The sequence below is a fragment of the Lissotriton vulgaris genome, chromosome 1_1 (assembly GCF_964263255.1).
Source record: "Lissotriton vulgaris chromosome 1_1, aLisVul1.2, whole genome shotgun sequence".
Lineage (NCBI taxonomy): Eukaryota > Metazoa > Chordata > Amphibia > Caudata > Salamandridae > Lissotriton > Lissotriton vulgaris.
Window position 1 is genome coordinate 161355194 of NC_141685.1, and position 20582 is coordinate 161375775.

The following is a 20582-nucleotide window of genomic DNA, read 5'->3' on the forward strand; positions in this document are numbered from 1 at the left end:
ACTGGGGCAGACATCTCAACGTGTCTTCATGGAGATTACAATGGTCCTGTGCACACATAAAAATCAAAGCTAAACAATGTATGTTTGATCCAAACATATAAGGAAAATATTCGCTGTAGGTTTCTTGGTTCCTTTAATGTGCTATAGCACAAAGAACAGCCAGCCTGAGGAAATATGAATTTTTATGGTCAATTGTGTCCCCTATGGTAGACCCCAACGGCTCCATGTACGTGCTTCAAGTACATGTATGTTCCCTCCACTTCCAGCTATGAAGACGCAAATACATTTGCGTCCAACGTTAACATGTCCTCTTTCAGATCCACCATGAATGGGTCGAATATTCCGTTCCTAAGTATGCCTTGCCACCGTCTTTATATGGTGTACCTTTCTCGTTTTTCAGCTCTGGCAAGTTAGGCCCTGATTTCTGCCATCGAGCCTTTTTCCTGCCTTCTGCCTCTGAATGCTACAGCCTGGACCTGCATCTGTATCCATGACCTTTGTCTTACTCCCTGCGCGGCTAGCGGTGCCTGGCTCGGCCTGCTTGCCTGCCAAGACTGTATTTTGCCTTCAAGTTATCTGCTCCGCTCCTCGAAAATACATTCCTGTCTCGTAGTTTAAGTAAACATCCTTCCAGCTGCAGAGCAAAGGGCCCGGCCTTTCTGTCTCCGTGCAAGTAATTCATAGCTCCTGTTACCATGGTAGGCCCATGCCCCCTCGCATCTCATGTAGACACGTAGACGCTTATACACGCACTAGCAGTCAGTATAGAATAGCCTCTGCCCGAGAGACCTTTCCTTCCAGATAATACAGTTCCTTAAACACAAGATATTAGATATGATTTGGGACTAGGTTGTTCTGACACCCCAGACTTCTGTCTCCTCATGTAAGGCTAAATGTCAAGTTCCCTTTACCCTCCAGTTACACGTCAATTACACGTCATGCTGCTGCGCGCGCATCTCTGCCATGTATTTCTGCTGACACTGCAGGATTCTCCTATGGATCCACCCACCTGTTACACCTTCATAATGAGGTTTCTAGTATACTCCCTTATGCACGCCTTTTGTAACGCCTTTTTCATTACGTATGTGTGTTCTTATCTCTTCTCTCAGTTGTTACGCCTTCTGCATCTATTGCTACTGTAATGCATTGACTATATATATGATAATCTGTCAATAAAGTATTGTGATTCCCTTCCTGAACCTTCGTGGTGATGGAATATAATCCCTGGTTTGAACCAATTCCTTTTTAAGGAATAAAACCCCTTTTAAAACCTCAGATATCACGGATTCTGCCTCTTATTTTTTCTGAGTTATTCTTATTGAACTTTACCGCATAAATTAAGTATAGGTAATTTAAATTTACCACATAATTGGCTCCCGAACAGGGACCCCTCCCCCACCTTACGCGCCGGCGGTGCGTTGCAGGCCCGGTCCCCTGCCACAGCCGTGACGGACACCAACGCGTACTCGCAGGATTTCCTGTATCTCCCTCAGGCCAACGGAGGTGACTGAGGCTGCGATCGACACCCAGACTAGGCGGTGAGGAGTGCGGAGGATCCCGACCAGAGCCCAGCTGAGAGAGCAAGGTCCGAGGTATTCAGAGGCCCACCAGGTTCCGAAGTTCCGAAGTACCTACGTCACGAGTCGAGTCGAGTCGAGTCCAGTCCGGTCCAGTCCAGTCCAGAGTTTCCGAGGCCTTCCGTTCCGTGCTTCCCGGTGAGTACCGTTGCTGGGGACGCATCTAGACGAGCGCATTAATTTGTGCCGGTCAAGCCGGGTTTGGGTACACAGACCCAGTCTGCACTGTTTTAGCGGTGTATCTGTACTGTTTAGCAGTATATCCGGTCTGCACTGTTTTAGCGGTGTATCTGTACTGTTTAGCAGTATATCCAGTATGCAGTTAGCTAGTTTTATTCTAATTATTGTTGTTCGTTTTAATATGTTTTAATGTGTTTTAAATGTCGTGGTATGAGTGATTGTTCGATCTTCATTACTGTGTTTATTGTATTAACTGTGTTCAAGTTCGAGTAAGAATCAAGTAGCAAGGTTTAAGATGCCGTTATTCTCCAAACTAAGACAGATAAAAACTAGAAAAGGGATACTCGAGGAAGCCGTTCCCATCCCACCTAGGGACACTCCCGGATATTTTATGTACCATAAGCACGGCCTAGATGCCGTATTATACCTTGACTTGTGGGTGGACTATACCAAGGATTTAGAAGAGAATCAGAAATGGCCTGCTACGGGGACATGGGATGCAGATTGCATCATGAGAGTAGAAGAAGCATTATGGAAAAAGAAAGCCAGACAGTCACAGAAAGATGCCATTGAATTATGGCGTAAAGAATCGCATAGACGCACAGAGAAAGCACTCAGAAAAGCAGAGAAAAGTAGAGAGGATTCAGACAAAGCCCGAGAAAATGTATTAGTTGAGGAAGGTATACGAGTAAAAGCAGAACAAGTAGACAGACAGCGAAACACTCTTGCGAATGGCATGTATCCTCTTTTGGCCCAGGGCCTGCCCAAGGCGACCCCGGAAGTACCGAAAGATCTGCCACCTCCATTGCTCCCGACTAAATTACGTTACAAAACCGCAGAAGACATTTTCCTTTCTTCCTATTTAGACGACGTAGCTCCCGCATATACAAATCCACGTGCCCGCACACCACCCGTTGACGGCACTCCACCCCGAGATAATCAACAACCATTTCTGCAACATCAAACTCCTCCTCCCGCTCCACATCCTCCACCTGTTCCTCCACCCCTTCCAGCACCTATTCTTCCTGCACCTATTCTTCCTGCACCTATCCTTCCTGGCTATAACCCACTAAACCCTTTTTTACCTGGCACCTCAGGAGGTGCGACAGGAGGTTTTCATACGCCACCACCAGCACATCGATTGACTTATAGGGATTTAGCACAACAACGTACACCTCAATCAGCGAGTTACGACATACTCAAAGAGCCTCTTACAGACTGTAGATATGATCCAGTACCCGGTAAAGACGACAGAATGATGCTAGCATCAGTACGACTACGACGAGTTGCAAACTATTTAATGATACTACCAGGGATGATTGATCATCTAGACAGGATATACCACTTTGTCCAAACGGGGGAAGGTCCTGAAAGTATTGGCGACGCCATGGCACACCAGAAAGTTGACACTCAAAAGATGATACTACGTTTTTTCATAAACTGCTTGATAAGAGACCAAGATAGGCCTGGTGTAGACCAGAAAGAAATGAAAGCACTTAACAAATGGGGTCAGAATATAGCAGACGGAAAACATGATAAACAGAATAGTATAGAAAACATGTACCGAAGGATCCGAAAAGCAGTAGAACAAATACATGAAAGAAGACAGCCGGAAACAGAAATAGATACAGACAAGAATGAATCCTCGGAGGAGGAACAACCAGAAACGACAACAGGAACATTGCAGTTACCAGCTAGAGAAATGATAGCATATGTAGGTAAGGGAAGACCCTTTAATAATTCAATACGTCCGGTACGTCCAGAAAGTAAGAGACTTTTTCAAGCAGCCATGTCAAACCCAAAGACCCCTGAACATTTATTTCAGGCTACCGATAAAATACTTCAAGAACGAATGGGGTACCATGTACTCGATTCTATGGATGAACAAGAATTAGCCAGGTCAGCAGTACAATGGGCTGACAGTTCTGATAAATATAGTGATGACGCGTTAGCGCAAACGTTTTTGAATCTTTCACCAGACGAACAGCGTTTAGCTGGTATGTACATGATACAACACCTCCTTATATTGTATAAAAGCCAACACTCCGATCCTGGTCCCCTACCTGATATATTAATAGAACTACTCATGAAGAAATGGAGAGGTCTAGGTACCGATTTAATTAAAGTAATTCTAGAACATCGGCACAGATATAGTGCCTTCCTGTGTCCACAGTTTGATCCAGCTCCATCCATAGAAAGAAAATCGTATTACATAGACAGACAGAATCCCTTACGAGAAGTGCATCCAGTCCGGAATGATGATAATACTTTTAGACGCGTGTTTGTGTACACGCCCATAACTAAAATAGAACTATTGGAAATGAAAAAGTTAGTGCCCAGCCATGACAAAGATCCAGCAGGTTTTCACCGTGAAATAAAAGACATGTTACTCATGGGTGATTATACATATCCTGACATTATGAAAATATTAAAAGTTTTGTTGCCTGCCGGTATTTACGAGAAACTTAAAGAAAAAGAATGGGAGGTGGGAGAGCAAAAGATTGATTGGGCTGCATTAGAAAACGAAGAAAGAACTCGAACTCCAGGCCTAGGGCTTGGGGACAAAACTAAAGCGTTACCAGGATTGTTAGTACAAGTATTGCCACGTTTATTAACTACGAAAAAGGAAGACTGGGGTGCAATCTCAGCCTGCAAACAGAAACCCGATGAAGACACTAGTGATTTTTATTCCCGATTTGAGAAATGTTTTGGTATTAATAGTGGCCTGAAAGCAAGTAGTGATTCATATCCACATCTTTTTGTAACAAAATTGGTCGAGAATTCCCTGCCCCAGGTTAAGAACAGAGTACTGAAGGTAGAGAGCACATGGCAAGCTAATACCCCTTCACAAATGTTACAAATGTTACAGTACCACCAGAATAGAATTAGAGAAGAACAAGAGCACGAACAAAGACGTATGAAAGACACGAAAATGAAAATGCTAGTTGCTCAGTCAGTTCCAGCTGACGGTCATAAAAAGGGTATGACACAGTCCAGTAATTCAGCGGCTCCTGTTAAAGGGATATGCAACTATTGTAAACAGCCAGGTCATTATATAAACGATTGTGCAGTTCTGAAACACAATATCTCTACGGGTAAAACCAAAGAGAGACCGCGTCCACCTAGACAAGATCAGATCCAACAACAAGTACCCCAGAATGTACAGCCTATGCAGGCTTCACAACAGACAGTACAGACCGTAGCAGTACCACAGCCACAGCCCATTGCCGCAACACAAAACACGACACAACAGATGTACCAGTATGCACAAAATGACTATCCCGATTATCAATGATACACATGAAACAGCCTAGAGAGGGAGGTTGGCTTGCCTCTTATTGAGGTTCCTGTAGATCAAGAGGGTCCTTATGTACATAGTCGATTATTAGGGAAAGACAGAAGGTTTTTAATTGATACAGGGGCAAGCAGAACAACTATAAGTCACGACGAGGTTCCAGGGGCACCCCTCTCAGGCTCACAGAATGTTTCCCTCGGATTTTCAGGAAAGCCTATTGTTAACGAAGTATCGCAACCCCTTCCTCTTGCAGTTGGTCCATTGACACGTACTACAGATTTATTGCTTACGAAATCATGCCCAGAAAACTTTTTAGGTATAAAGACACTGAAAGCTCTAGGAGCTGTAATATGCTGTTCTCCGGAAGGAGTAAGACTATTTTTACGTGACTTTAACGGTCACTATGTATTGGGAGATATGGATCACCGGTTACAGAATGTCCCTGCACATTTATGGGCACAAGGCCCCACTGATGTAGGTTGTATGCACATTACACCATATCGAGTCACACTCAAGCCAGGAGTGGTATTACCACGAATTCGACAATACAAGTTACCCCCAGATGCTGTAGTGGCTTTACTGCAAATCATTGACGAGCTCATTGCACAAGGAGTGGTCGTGGAAACGGACTCCAATGTATGTAATTCCCCTATCATTCCAATTCTTAAACGTACTGATCCAAATGCACCCCCAGTTTACCGATTAGTTATTGATTTGCGCGAATTGAATAAATGCATTGTACCACAGTATCCCGTGGTTCCAGATATCTCTTCATTATTGACAGCTATTGATTCAGAAGCAACGTTCTTTACTGTAAGTGACCTCAAGAACGCCTTCTTTAGTGTCCCAATCGATCCGGAAAGCCAATATTTGTTCGGATTCTGTTTAAATGGACGAAGCTTCAAATTTGCACGCGCACCTCAAGGATTCACAGAAAGCCCCAGCATCTATAGCCAAGCACTGAAAAGACAACTTGACAGTATTCACATGCCTGACAACACTGCCCTGCTTCAGTATGTCGATGATCTACTGATCACCGCCCGAAGCGAACCCGAATGTGAACGAGCATCACTGACGGTTTTGCATTTTCTGGCCGACAAGGGGCACAAGGTGTCCCCTTCGAAGCTGCAATTCTGTGTTCAGCAAGTTGTGTACCTTGGGCACTTGCTGTCCAAAGGGGGGAGACAGCTCACACCTGACCGCATCCAGTTAATTGTAAACATGTCACCACCAAAGACACAAAACTTTTCTAGTACATTAGATCCAGTAGCCCAGGCTCTGCCTGCGTGCTTGAAATCAGTAGCAGCGACAGCTCTAGCAATCAGACAAAGTGATTCCATAGTGTTAGGACATCAATTGACAGTGCAAGTTCCACATTCCGTGGAAGTTCTTTTAAACCGAACACAGACCCAGCACTTGACTATAGCACGACTGACAGGTTATGAATTGACATTGTTTCAGCCACACATAGAAATCAGACGCTGTAATACATTGAATCCTGCCACACTTTTGCCATTAAGTGGAACAGACCCATTGGCACATGATTGTATTGAAGTCATTACTATTACGACGAAACCCAGACAAGACTTGACAGACACTCCATTACCAGATCCAGACCTGACACTTTATGTGGATGGTTCATGCATGAGAACAAGTACAGGAGCATGCCCCTAGTTCAAGGGCTGGTTATAAACAGGATGGACTATGGAAACGCTCTGTTCTCAGCCATCAATCAGTCACTACTAAACCGACTTCAGGTTCTTCAAAACACGGCTGCAAGGCTAGTACTAGACCTTCCTCCGCGAACCCCGTCAGCAGCTTGTCTCAGAACGTTGCACTGGCTCCCCGTTAAAAAACGCATAAAATTCAAACTCTGCTGTCTGGTTCATAAGGCAGTAAATGGACATGGACCAGTTTACCTAGAAAGGAAACTTAAGGCCCATGTCCCACTTAGGACACTGCGCTCCTCTACTAAAGCCTTCTTATCCGTTCCCAGAGTCCGAACGGTTAGGAACGGGGACCGAGCCTTCAGCAAAACCGCCCCAGAAGCATGGAACTCCCTCCCCACACTTTTGAGAGAAGAGCCAGATCACGTCAGATTTCGGAAACTGCTCAAAACCTACCTCTTTAACCTTTAGTATTCCATCCCTCGCACTCCTCTGAATCTGCTGAATCTAAGGATCTTGTCTGCTCCTAGCGCTCTGAGACCTTTGGGTGAATTACGCGCTTTACAAGTGTAATAAATGTAAATGTAAATGTAGGAGAGTTAGTGGCCGCCTACGACAGTCACGACAGACACCGAAGTTATAGAAACAAATTGTATTGACACCCTGTCAGCTCAAGCAGCAGAGCTCATCGCTCTGACACAAGCCTGTATTCAAGCCAAAAATAAGATAGTTAACATATACACAGATTCACGTTATGCATTCGGAGTTGTACACGACTTCGGAGTCCTCTGGCGAGAGAGAGGTTATTTGACTTCTCACGGTGCCAACATTCAACACGGTCCCCTCATTCAAGCTCTGTTAGACGCAATACATCTGCCTACTGCTATATCTATCATGAAGTGCAAGGCACATACAAAAGTCACCGATATCATTTCCCAGGGTAACGACCTGGCAGACCGAACAGCTAAGCAGACAGCTCAGAATCGGACTCATGTAACTGACTTGACAAAGACAATAGTTCCGACACCGACACACTGCATGACAGTTAGGGATCCCGCCCTTGATGTAATTGACATACAGACACATGCTACACCAGATGAAATCAAGAAATGGACTGAACTAGGAGGGATCCAAACAGATCAGGGATGGATGACGAAGGGAAAATCTACATGGTTTCTCCCCGACTCTATGGTTCAAGTCATCATTAACACAGTACATAGTCCAGCGCATCTAGGAGAAAAAGCTATGCTAGACAGTATTCAAAACATTTGGTTCAATAAACATTTACGAGCAGCAGCCAAACAGAAAGTGCGTACTTGCATGATTTGTTGTCAGTTCAACCCAGGTAAAAGCATTCCTGTAGAGCAAGGTGGATTTCATCCTCCCGATCACCCTTTTGAAGTCCTCCAGATGGATTATATCCAGATGGAACGTTGTCGAGTATTCAAATATGTCCTCGTAGTTGTATGTGCACTTTCCCGATGGACAGAAGCATATCCAGTCCCAGATTACACCGCTCCGACCACTGCCAAGCAGCTGGTACGTGAATTCTTCCCACGGTATGGTTTGCCCCATATCGTATACTCAGATAACGGTCAGCCATTCTCATCCGAGCTTGTGAAACAAGTTACACTCCTGCTAGGCTATCAGTGGAAATTCCACTGTGTCCGACATCCCGAGGCAGCAGGTCTCGTGGAGCGTCATAATCAGACTCTGAAAATACGTCTTGCCAAAATATGTAGAGAGAAAGGCGTCGACTGGATAGTAGCTTTACCAGTTGCGCTCTTTTACATGAGAATGATAGCACATTCTCGAACAGGGCTATCCCCGTACGAGGTGGTCTTTGGTAGGCCACCAAATATGTGGGGGACGCCTTTGCCTCGTAAAATCACAGATGTTGATTGTAATATGCTGACAGATTACCTTGCCTTCTTGATGTCTGCACTACAATCTTGTCGTTCACAGGTAGCTGCAGCCTTTCCCGACAACACCGAGGTGAAGCCCCATGAAGTTGTTCCAGGAGATTACGTTTTCATCAGAAATTTCGACAGGAGGAGTCCGCTGGAGCCCCGTTGGCAAACGCCGAAGATAGTACTTTTGACCACAAGGACTGCAGTGAAAGTCGAGGGCCGCAAGGGCTGGCTTCACTCGAGTCATATTAAAAAATTTCATGGACTGCCTTCAGATTTGAACTCTCAGCCCTGCCCTCCTCCACAGACTGACTCAAAACTCCCCCTGGTCGAGAAAACTGCTTCCCAAGAATATAAATTAAAGCTAAGGTCTAGCAAGTCAGACAGTTTAATTGTTTAAGTCCTCCCCTAGGTGAATCGGTTAAATTAGTTTCTGACATGTATCCTCTAGACCGCAATAGAGAGAGAGATAGACAGAAACAGCTCAAGAAACGTGAATATTGTAAATCACTTCGTAGTCACTGTATTGTGACATTATTGATTATGTTTTTTCTAAGTCTTCTGATTATTGCTGCAAGTATACTGTTACACATATACTACCCTATTTTCAAGCGTGCCCATTCTGCCTTCAATGTTACTGCCGAACACTCTTTTAGCGAATTACCTCCGCATGAGTTGTCCTACAGACTTGCGCTGCGCAACAATACATTCATTAGCATGCTACATCACTCCCATCAGACCAGCAACGCTACAAATTGTTGGATATGTGGCCGACTCCCTCCCTACCAGAAATACAAGGGAGTTCTGCCCCTCTTTCCGTACCCGTTCACACACAATGGTTCCTGTGGTGCATGGTTTAGTTTGATTAATTCTTTAGATTCAAATACCGTAGTTTACCAGGGCAACTGGGTATGGGGAGACCTGAACCTAGTTTTGCTTAAAGCCTGCTACCCTAACAAGGAGGGACTTCCCAAAAGGACAGGAACTGATCTAGAAAATGAAGTATATGGATTAGGTAACTTTACACTTAACCTCATGATTCTGAATGTTGAATCCGAAGCTGCACCAGTCTTGCCTGCTATGTCAGTATTACCAGTCAAAGGTGAATTATGTGTTAGAAAGAATGGTTCAGTACACCTGGGTCATAGTAAATGTACTACTGTGATCGAATTCAGTGATAAAGGCAAGTCTACATTTAGAGCTTCCCGTCATTCCTATTTCATTTGTGGTCATACCGCATATATACGTTTACCTCTAGATTGGGATGGCACCTGCTACATTGCATTCCTTCTGCCACCTGTTTTCCTAGCCCCTCCTGATTATCATAGGAATACCCATCTAGTACACAATAGACCCCAGAGAGATCTCCCGATTGTCGACTACTCTGAAACGGCATGGGAGCAATACACAGACTTCAATCAAGGTTTCTTTCCCTACTTAGGTGCTGTCTTTAATAGTAAACTGATACGCAAATTAACCAGAACCCTCGAAGCAGTAGTGAATGAAACTACTTCTGCCCTAGGCAACTTAACGGAGGAGCAGTCTGCGATGCGGATTGTTGTTCTCCAAAATCGTCTTGTCCTTGACGTCATCCTGGCCGATAGGGGCGGAGCCTGTAGAGTCATCGGATCGAGCTGCTGTGTTTTCATTCCAGAAAACGCGCCATCAGTATATAGAGCCATAACCCGTCTTCATAAGATTGCAAGTCAGATACACCAGAATCCAGGCACCTGGACTTGGTCCGGTTGGTTCTGGAGCGTGTTGTCAGCCTGGGGATGGAAGGTCCTATCCTTCCTAGGTATTGCCCTTCTCATAGTATTCAGTTGCTGTCTATGTCTACAATGTGGGCCAGCGATTTGCGGCCTGTGTGCCACATCATGTATTCCTCATTCAAGTCCACATTCAAAATACCGTAAGAAGAAAGAAGAGCAAATGATGTTACGTGAACAGATTGATAGATTCATGAGGATCGATATATCATGAAGGGTCCGTAGGGGACAAGGAGGGGAGGAGGAAATATGAATTTTTATGGTCAATTGTGTCCCCTATCGTAGACCCCAACGGCTCCATGTACGTGCTTCAAGTACATGTATGTTCCCTCCACTTCCAGCTATGAAGACGCAAATACATTTGCGTCCAACGTTAACATGTCCTCTTTCAGATCCACCATGAATGGGGTGAATATTCCGTTCCTAAGTATGCCTTGCCACCGTCTTTATATGGTGTACCTTTCACGTTTTTCAGCTCTGGCAAGTTAGGCCCTGATTTCTGCCATCGAGCCTTTTTCCTGCCTTCTGCCTCTGAATGCTACAGCCTGGACCTGCATCTGTATCCATGACCTTTGTCTTACTCCCTGCGCGGCTAGCGGTGCCTGGCTCGGCCTGCTTGCCTGCCAAGACTGTATTTTGCCTTCAAGTTATCTGCTCCGCTCCTCGAAAATACATTCCTGTCTAGTAGTTTAAGTAAACATCCTTCCAGCTGCAGAGCAAAGGGCCCGGCCTTTCTGTCTCCGTGCAAGTAATTCATAGCTCCTGTTACCATGGTAGGCCCATGCCCCCTCGCATCTCATGTAGACACGTAGACGCTTATACACGCACTAGCAGTCAGTATAGAATAGCCTCTGCCCGAGAGACCTTTCCTTCCAGATAATACAGTTCCTTAAACACAAGATATTAGATATGATTTGGGATTAGGTTGTTCTGACACCCCAGACTTCTGTCTCCTCATGTAAGGCTAAATGTCAAGTTCCCTTTACCCTCCAGTTACACGTCAATTACACGTCATGCTGCTGCGCGCGCATCTCTGCCATGTATTTCTGCTGACACTGCAGGATTCTCCTATGGATCCACCCACCTGTTACACCTTCATAATGACGTTTCTAGTATACGCCCTTATGCACGCCTTTTGTAACGCCTTTTTCATTACGTATGTGTGTTCTTATCTCTTCTCTCAGCTGTTACGCCTTCTGCATCTATTGCTACTGTAATGCATTGACTATATATATGATAATCTGTCAATAAAGTATTGTGATTCCCTTCCTGAACCTTCGTGGTGATGGAATATAATCCCTGGTTCGAACCAATTCCTTTTTAAGGAATAAAACCCCTTTTAAAACCTCAGATATCACGGATTCTGCCTCTTATTTTTTCTGAGTTATTCTTATTGAACTTTACCGCATAAATTAAGTATAGGTAATTTAAATTTACCACAAGCCGACACGTGTTTCGTCAGCGAAAACATGGTCTCCGACTCTTCAGGGCTGGAAATGATACAAAAGAACTCACTCAGCACAAAAAATACGTAGTTAAGTCAGGTAGGCAAGTTCCCAAATTGGGAAAAGTAACAACACCCAGCACTTGTGGCAACCACATCATGTTCACAACCAAAAATTTTGGTGAAGATCAGACCCAAATTCAGTCGGCGTACAGCAGAAATCACGTTAAAAAGTCACTGGAAAATCAGAGTGATGGATTATGTGTAATAATTGAAGAAATGTATATTGATGTCTTGAGATGTGTTCCAAATTTGCTGTGTATATGATTGATACAACTTGCTGATGTGATGAAAACAATAAAAATGTTTTTTTTTTTTTTAAAGTTACTGGAACACATTCGTAGTGCAACTGAGTACATAATGAGATCCTATGCCCATAGTGCTCAATAGAAGAAAAGCAAGGTGCCACCACGTAAACCAGCGACCAAACATATCAGTGAGAACATATGACACATATCCACGCAAGCGCCACCTGTAACGTTCAAGAGTGGCAAGAGTTAAAGCAACCAGTGGGCAACAGCCCCAATTGGAAAAGAAAAGTAACATACCCAAAGTCAGTGTAGACGTTATGTGTAGTCTGAATATTAAGAAAAAAGGGGGAGGGGGAAGAAGAAGGCGTCACGGGGGAAGGAGAATAGACAATAGTGAAGGAGAATCAATGTATATTCAGTATATCGCAAACGACAATTGCTCACAGTGGTCAAAGCTGAAAATAGAAGGGATTTACCCCTGCACCGGTGATAATTCCAACCCGGTCGGGTTCAGAAAGAGGGTAATGATCAAGTATAATGTCTCAAGAAAGTGTCAACACTGAAAGGGAAGAGGAAGGATGAATGTGACGTACAAGTGGACCTAATAAAGCACCCTGTTACTAATAAAAGATGACATAAAGGCATACCTATAGGTTGATGCTACAAATAATGTAGACTGTAAAAAAGGAAAGGAGAAGATGAGAAAACGGGCCAAGTAAGGGCAGAGCCTCAAGTAACAGTATATTGAATCACATGTCAAAGCTGCGGTAAGAGAGATAATAAGGGCGGGGGTTAAATAATACGGGGTAACAATGGGGGATGCCCACTGGGATAACGGTGATAATTCCAAACCGGCATCCAAATCGGAGAGGTGTAGTAGAACAGATAAAAGATGAAAACTGTGGGAGAAGAATGAAAGGACTGTGAGATGCACAGTTGATCACATTCTGGTATCACATTTCTATAAGCCTGACAGTTGCTAGAGACAGCCTCACCTTTGGTAAGTATACGAAGCTCAATCGCCAATACAGGGTCAGAAGGGAAGGATACTTCCAACAGTACGTATACCTACGTAAAATGACAAGCAGATTCGCCCGTCAGTAATCCTAGTAAGAGGTAAATGTTAAACTATACCAAAGACCCAGTGCCAAAACGCCCAAGTAAAATCGCACTCACGTCTGAGACCGCAAAAAAATCCAATGTCGGTCCCCAGTAACACGTGTAAGTGTCTCTCAATATCCTGCAAGCAAAAATAGATACAAAAGGGACTGTAGAACCTGTGTGGCAAGTAACACCGATAAAGGCATTCTCAGCTGTGGAGTCCCCCAGGGCTCAGCCCAGTCCCCACTCCTTTTTAATGTCTACCTGCAACCTCTGGTAGCAGCTTTAGCGAACATGGGCTGTAAAATCTTCAACTATGTCCAGAAGGAGTGTAAAGCAGCTTAGTTTACCAGAATGTAATCTTATTGGTATAGATTCAGTGAAAAAGAACCACACAGTGTATTTATAAAAAGAAGTATTTATTATAAGACGCTCACTAACACATACAGATATCTCCTAGCCGGAGATATACACAATGCACACAATACTTTTCAATTGAAATAGGTAAGGAGCATGAATACACAGTTGTTGCCTGGGGGAGACCAAACATATACTAAAATAGTGGTATGTGAACCACGACTCAAGTCAGGAATATACCCAGGAGACATAAAAGTGTTGGGACCCAAGGAACCACCCGAGGGAAGTAACCAGGAACCCCACGGAGGCTGTGTGCAGAGTGGAAACACGACAGAGTGCTCCATTCAAGTCAATGGGTACGTTGTGGTTACAATTTTAAAGAGGAAGGACCCTCCCCAGTGGACCCTGAAGAAACCTTGTGGAAGACAGAGGTTGGAGAGCCACCCTACCCGTGGACACCCCAGGAACCAGGATACCTGCCCGAGGGATGCAGGGTGCATGGATGTGAAGTGGCGTCGGAATCGCCGTGGAACTCAGTGGAGGACTTCAGGAAGATACCACTGCCAAAGAAGATAAAAGGGTCCGGTGAAACAAAAGCCTGGATTCAAGAAGAGTAGAACCTGTAAGCAGAGCGGACAGAGTCTAGGTCACCCAGGAGTGACCTAGGAGCACGGGAGTCATGTGCTTACCAATGTTGGCTGTTGCAGAGAAGTTAGCGGTGCCTATGTTTATGCAGCTACATGGACCAGGTGAAACTGAGGACGACCAGGAATGGTGAACTAGCTGTCACACGTCGGATGTCGATATCCAGAGGGTCGGTGTCCAGCGGGAGCACCAACAGACCTTGGGAACGTCCACACATGGAAGAAGAGGAACAGGTGCAGTGTCGAGACCAGCAAATTCCAAGAGACTCACTATTTGCAAGTAAATCAGAGTAGGCCCTGAGCAAGCAGGGGAGCCCACTGGAGTGGAAGAATACCCTTCATGAAGGCCCGATGATCTCTGGGGACAAGAGTCGTCCAACCTTAGCAACGGCCAGTCGACGTGGTGCACAGGGAGTCAGTTCCAGTTGTGTCGGTGAGGGATACTGGTCTGCAGGCCTCGAGGAATCTGTAGGACCAATACCTGTGTTACCGACCAAGAGGAAGACCAGGATCAGTAATCAGTCAGCTGTGTTGCGATGCCCGAGTATGCAGGGGAGTGACCCCTATACTCCAAGGGAGATTCCTACGGGTGTCCTTAGATGTCCACAGGACCTTGAAGTGACCTGTACGGAGCACGAACACTAATGGTGCAGTGGGCTTGCAGAACGAAGACAACAGGAGCAGACGGAGACTTCCCAGTTGCAGTCTCAGTCCTAAAGGCAAAGACCGCTGAGGTCAGTCCGACATGGTCTGCATGGCTCGGTCAGGATGTCCAGACGGTTGAAGAGGACACAGAGTTTGATTTGAATCGAATCCCATGACGAATCTTGGGACCCACCCTCAGGTAAGCCCTTAAGTACCCAAAGCAAAGGTTTGGGTTGATTCAGGGGCCCGTCCCAGAGGAGGGGCTGGGCAGTGGGGAGGTTACTCCCATGTCCTTTGGACAGATAAGCGCCAGAGCGGGGACCCAATGGCTCCCTGAACTGGTTTGAGCTGGAGTATGCAAGGAGGGCTCCAAATGTGCCCTTTACGCAGTCTGAGTGTCGCTGGCAAGCGACCCCACCCTGTCCCAATACACTAAACCCTGTCTTGGAGGTGGTCACACCTCCCTGTGACAGGATAACTATTGTCTGCCTTCCCGTGCTCGAGCTCGGCTCAGCAGCAGGAGGTCAAAATCGTTTCTCAGGCCAGCAGCAGTCAAAGCTTGCTGTCCGGTTCTGGGCGGAAGGTACCGGGAGCACTGAGGGCCTCCTGAAGGACCTTTACATTGCCTGGAATCCAACCTCCCACACTGTTTACTGTGTGGGAGGTATGAGTCCAATATGTTTGATATCAAACATGACAGGGCTCGTAACAGCCAGTTTAGAGATGGTCATTGCGTAATGACGCGGGGCCACTCAATGTATCGTAATGGCTGATGCACTTACAATCCGGGAGAATGGACTCCATAGGCTGCAGGGGTTTCCTGCTCATGCAGGGGCACCCTCTCATTTAGAACCAAGCACTCTGCTATCAGGATTGTAAAGGCCTGCCATAAGGGTGACTTATAGGTCTTACGTGCAGTGACACTAAATATAGGAAACCTATATCTTTAGTAAGTGGTGCTAGCACCAGCTTACACAGGCTGCAATGGCAGGCCAATAGACACAGTTTGATTGGTCTCTCATGGTTGGCATAATACATGCTGCAGCCCAAGGGATACCCCTGGAGTACCTATGCCCTGGGTACCTCAGTACTAAAAGAACACAGTTGGCTGCAACATGGTTGCTGCCTTCTCCTTTTGGACCTCTCGGCTGCCTTTCACACGGTTGACCATGACACTAACACAAAGACTCCACAAAGCCGGCATAGAGGGAACTGCTCTAGACTGGATCATGTCCTACCAGTGAAACAGACTAGAAAAAATGGTTAGGGGTTCTGCCCACCTCACCCTCCCGTACCTGAGCAGGAGACATCCAAAGATGAAAAAAGAGAAACAAATGGTACTGAAGGGATCAATCCACTTTTCATTATCAAACAAGAAACAATTAATTGTCTTGTGATTTGCGAATTATACGCAGCGTAAGTATATATTAATTCATATACACATATATGAGCGAACAGCCAGAGAGGCACAATGTAAACAAATAACAGAGTCTATATACAACACATCACATGTACATTATATACAAATACACAAAACACTATACAATACCAAAAACACTTCTCTGTACCCTTGAGACAAAAAATTATATATATACACACCAATTTACATATGTACCTCTTCTTAATTTGGGGTGGAGTGCACAACAAAATGGTAGTCCCAAAAACAAAGCACCAGGGGGTTAACTTATCAACCCAGTCTACATGTGTGTTAGTGCACCTTGGAAAAAATCCAATCTTCCTTAAATTTTTACAGGGGACTCCGTTCAAAGCATAAGGTGTTGACGCAGTCGCGGTCGCGTTTCAGCCTGATGATATAGGCTTCATCAGGACATGGGTACTCTAGTAACAACAAATACATATATTATCCTCTTTCTACCTAAACAAGAAAACACATTACAGCTGCTAGAATTAAAACCTCTCCCCCACATGTGGAAATGCAGTGTAAATGGATGATTCCATCATAGAGAGAAAAGGAAAAACGGATCGTCAAGACCCAAACAAATAAAAATCCAAGGACAAATAAAAATGAAATAAATATTAATCATAATGGAGACTATCAAAAAGACCCCAACCACACCTCCAAAGGTGGACAACACAAGCATGTGACAAAATTTAAAAACTAAAGACAATCAATCAAATCACCTTATAACCCAAAGTGTATTAGTGCATATACATGCCAAGTACTACAAAACACATCACGTGTCCAATATAAATACCTATTCTTCACGGCCCTGACTAAACCTCGGGCTGGTATCGCCGGCCCCCCCACAACACAACCACCCTAGTGGGTGGAGTAGGAACCACCGTCTCGGCTCTATTCCCGTAGACGCTACATGAAGTAAACATATTTAAAGAGGCCCATCAATCACAGGGGAAGATCTTTCAGGGGGGCGTAACCACACAAAAGCCATCACTGACAACAGGATATCTAACACAGATCCCGGCGCACATACCTTTATATCTTCACAGTGTCTGCCCAGATAGAGAATAATACCTGAAGTGGCTCCAGTCTCGCAGTCTTCCTACAATCATGCCGGACCCCAGGAGAAAGAAGAAGAGTGGAACAACACACCGTCAGTCACTCGAACCTCTCTCCGCATTCCCCTCTACCAGTGTCCAAACGAGCTAACTAAAGGTACACACATGCTGGATAACGGGGATCTATAACCTAAACTACGTGCGTATACCCACCTATACTTACTCTCCAAGTCATTAACTTCACAACTGGTGGCAGAAGGCCGGTCATGTGCAGATCTAAATCTGAGTGAAGCAGGCAGCTCAAAATACCCATAGTTCACGTGCCGGCCAAACACAGAGGGTTATTCTCTCAAAGCTACATATCGGCCTAATTAAAACCCTGACAGAAACCCTCGAAGAAGGAGAACAGTCAGGCCATACCTGCTTATCACTCCACTATCGTACCCAACACTCCCCTCAATAATCTGCTCTAATCTAAAGTGACCTCACTTCCCGCGCTGCGCGCTCGCATAAAAATGCGGCAAAGGGGGAAGAAATTACCTTCAACATCCAAACAAGGTCGGCGGCACGTTAACTCAGTGCTCGCTACAAAGCCTCTCCAGCCAAACCACCAGAGAATCAAGGGCGGGCGACCACGCACATTCCAAATATGCGTGTTCTATGTCGAACGATGCGTCCATCCCGCAAACAACACTAAAAAAGGACTACAAATCCCCAAGCGTTCCCGATAGCCATTTACTCTAAACTCATGCACATCCACCGGCGCTTAAAGGTCACAATTGCTCAAAATATTCCAGATTAATGGCCAATCTCACTCAACCACGCAAAGAAGAACCAAAAACAATTGTTAATAAAAATAAATCATGAAGGAAAAATAAAAAACAAATAAATCAAAAAGCCCATTGTGACATCAACAAATCATCAAGCACCCAATATCACTCCTGCATTTTCACTACTGGGTTCCCATTCTAAAAAAGGCATCAAGACCTTACATCCCAAAAAGGAGTAAACCGTATCAAAAAAGATCAATGCCACTCATGCTAAAACTGTGGCAGAGCACAATAAATACATATTATACACATAATAATGCCAAATCAAGAACAAATATATATGTATGTATATAAACAGCATATGTACACATACATCAGTAATAAGTGCCATACCTTATCACAATCCATACTCACTAGATGAAGTCGACAACAGAAATATACATAGTATAGTGATCAAGGAAAAGGATCAAGGGATTCAGATCAAAGCCCAAATGTCATCCCGCTCATTAAGTCCCTTCTCACAGGTGTGATACCTCTCTATTAGTCTTGCTTCTGTACAGTTCAGCTTGGTCTCTAATTCTGTTTTGTTTTTAGCCGAGATAGTAACTAGAACTGCCCAAGTCAACTCCTCTTCTTTATGGTCTGCCTCCATATAGTGCTGCACTAAAGGGGCCCCAATGTACTTACACCTTATGCGCGATTTATGCTGTCCAATACGCATTTTGACTGCTTGCGTGGTTTGCCCAATATAGGACAAATCACAAGGACATGTCACTACATAAATAGCGTTCTTGGTGTTGCAATTAGAGAAGGTGCGCATCGTATGTGTATGGCCGTTGATTTCAATCTCTTTCAGATCCTTAGTGTTCGGACACACAGCACAGTTCATACAGCCGTAGTGTCCGATCACGGGTGGCAATCCTAGTAGGCTCCTAGTATCTTTTTGACTTATCACCACCCTACTCGCCTTCACCAAATTCTGCTTTATATTTTTTCCTTTCCGAAACGCAAATAGTGGTTTTGGAATATTCAGATGTTCTATTAGTCTCCAATTTTTTTAAATGATCTGTTTCACCTTATTAGCTTTAGGATTGAATGTTAGGACGCAGGTCAACAATGTTCCCTCCATCTTTTCTTTAGGTGTCTACAAACTTTCCCGGGGCGTGTACCAAGCACGTTTAGGTGCTGCTCTAACTAACTTCCTGGGGTATCTTCTATTGCAGAGTTTTTTCATTAGAGTTTCGGCATTATCAAAGTAGTCGCTTTTGTTGGAACAATTGCGACGAATACGTAAAAATTGCCCATAGGGCAATTTTTCTTTAAGACTCCTGGGGTGGCCACTACTGAATTCTAAAAGTGTATTCCGGTCAGTAGGCTTAATGTAAAGATTAACCTCCAGGTGTCCCTCGCTGTTATAAATCCACACATCAAGGAAATTGATTTTATCATTGCTTGAACTCATTGTGAATTTCAAATCAGATGAACACACATTAAGCCACTCATGAAACCTAGTGAGTTCCTCACTATTACTATCCCAGATTAGGAATATGTCATCGATGAAGCGCACCCACCTCGACAACAAGTGCCGAAATGGGTTCGCTTCACCGAAGACACATACCTCCTCAAATTGATCCATCACTAGTTTGGCAATCTCTGATGCAAAACAACACTCCATTGCGACTCCCTTAAGTTGTAAATAAAGGGAGTCTTTAAAAGTGAAAAAGTTATTTTTCAGACAGATTTTAGCCAGTTCTAAGATGGATTTCGAAGGGATCTGGTGAGGTCTACTTCTACGGTCTAACACCATCCCCATTACCAGCAGTGCCTCATCCTGCGGTATGTTGGTGTAGAGACTCTCGATATCGAAGGTGACCAACAACTGCTTTTCACCATCGAACACCGAGTTCTCTACCTTCTGAATAAAGTCCATAGTATCACGCACAAAGGCCCTGGTGGTACAGACAAATGGCTTAAGGAATGTGTCGATATATTTGACTAAGGGCTCAAGCATTGAGCCACATGCCGCAATAATCGGGCGTCCCGGAGGCTTTTGGGCGTCCTTATGTACCTTCGGAAGTACATATATGGTGGGTGTCTTTTATTCCGAAGTATTCAAAAATTCTTATTTTTTTTGCCAAGATATCCCATGTCTAAGGCTTCAGTGGTCAGATGAAGGCTTTTGGCTCTCAAAATAGATGCAGGGCTATTGTCTATTTTACGATAATGTGCAGGGTTACTCAGCTGTCTCAGTACTTCGCTGTCATACTCATCACTATCCCAAAGCACAATTCCCCCACCCTTATCAGCAGGTTTTATCACTGCAAAGGGGTTACTCGCTAAACTGATAAGGGCTTGTTGATCTTCTTTCCAAAAATGTAATCTATAAGAGATTCTCTTTTTATTCAATGTATCCAATTCCCTTAACACCTGGTTC

General features: G+C 44.6%; 1 pseudogene; it reads right to left on the reverse strand.

The window, feature by feature from the left end:
- Nucleotides 1-20078, reverse strand: part of LOC147737972 (uncharacterized) — a 39656-nt pseudogene extending 19578 nt beyond the window's left edge.
- Nucleotides 20079-20582: the final 504 nt, after the last annotated feature.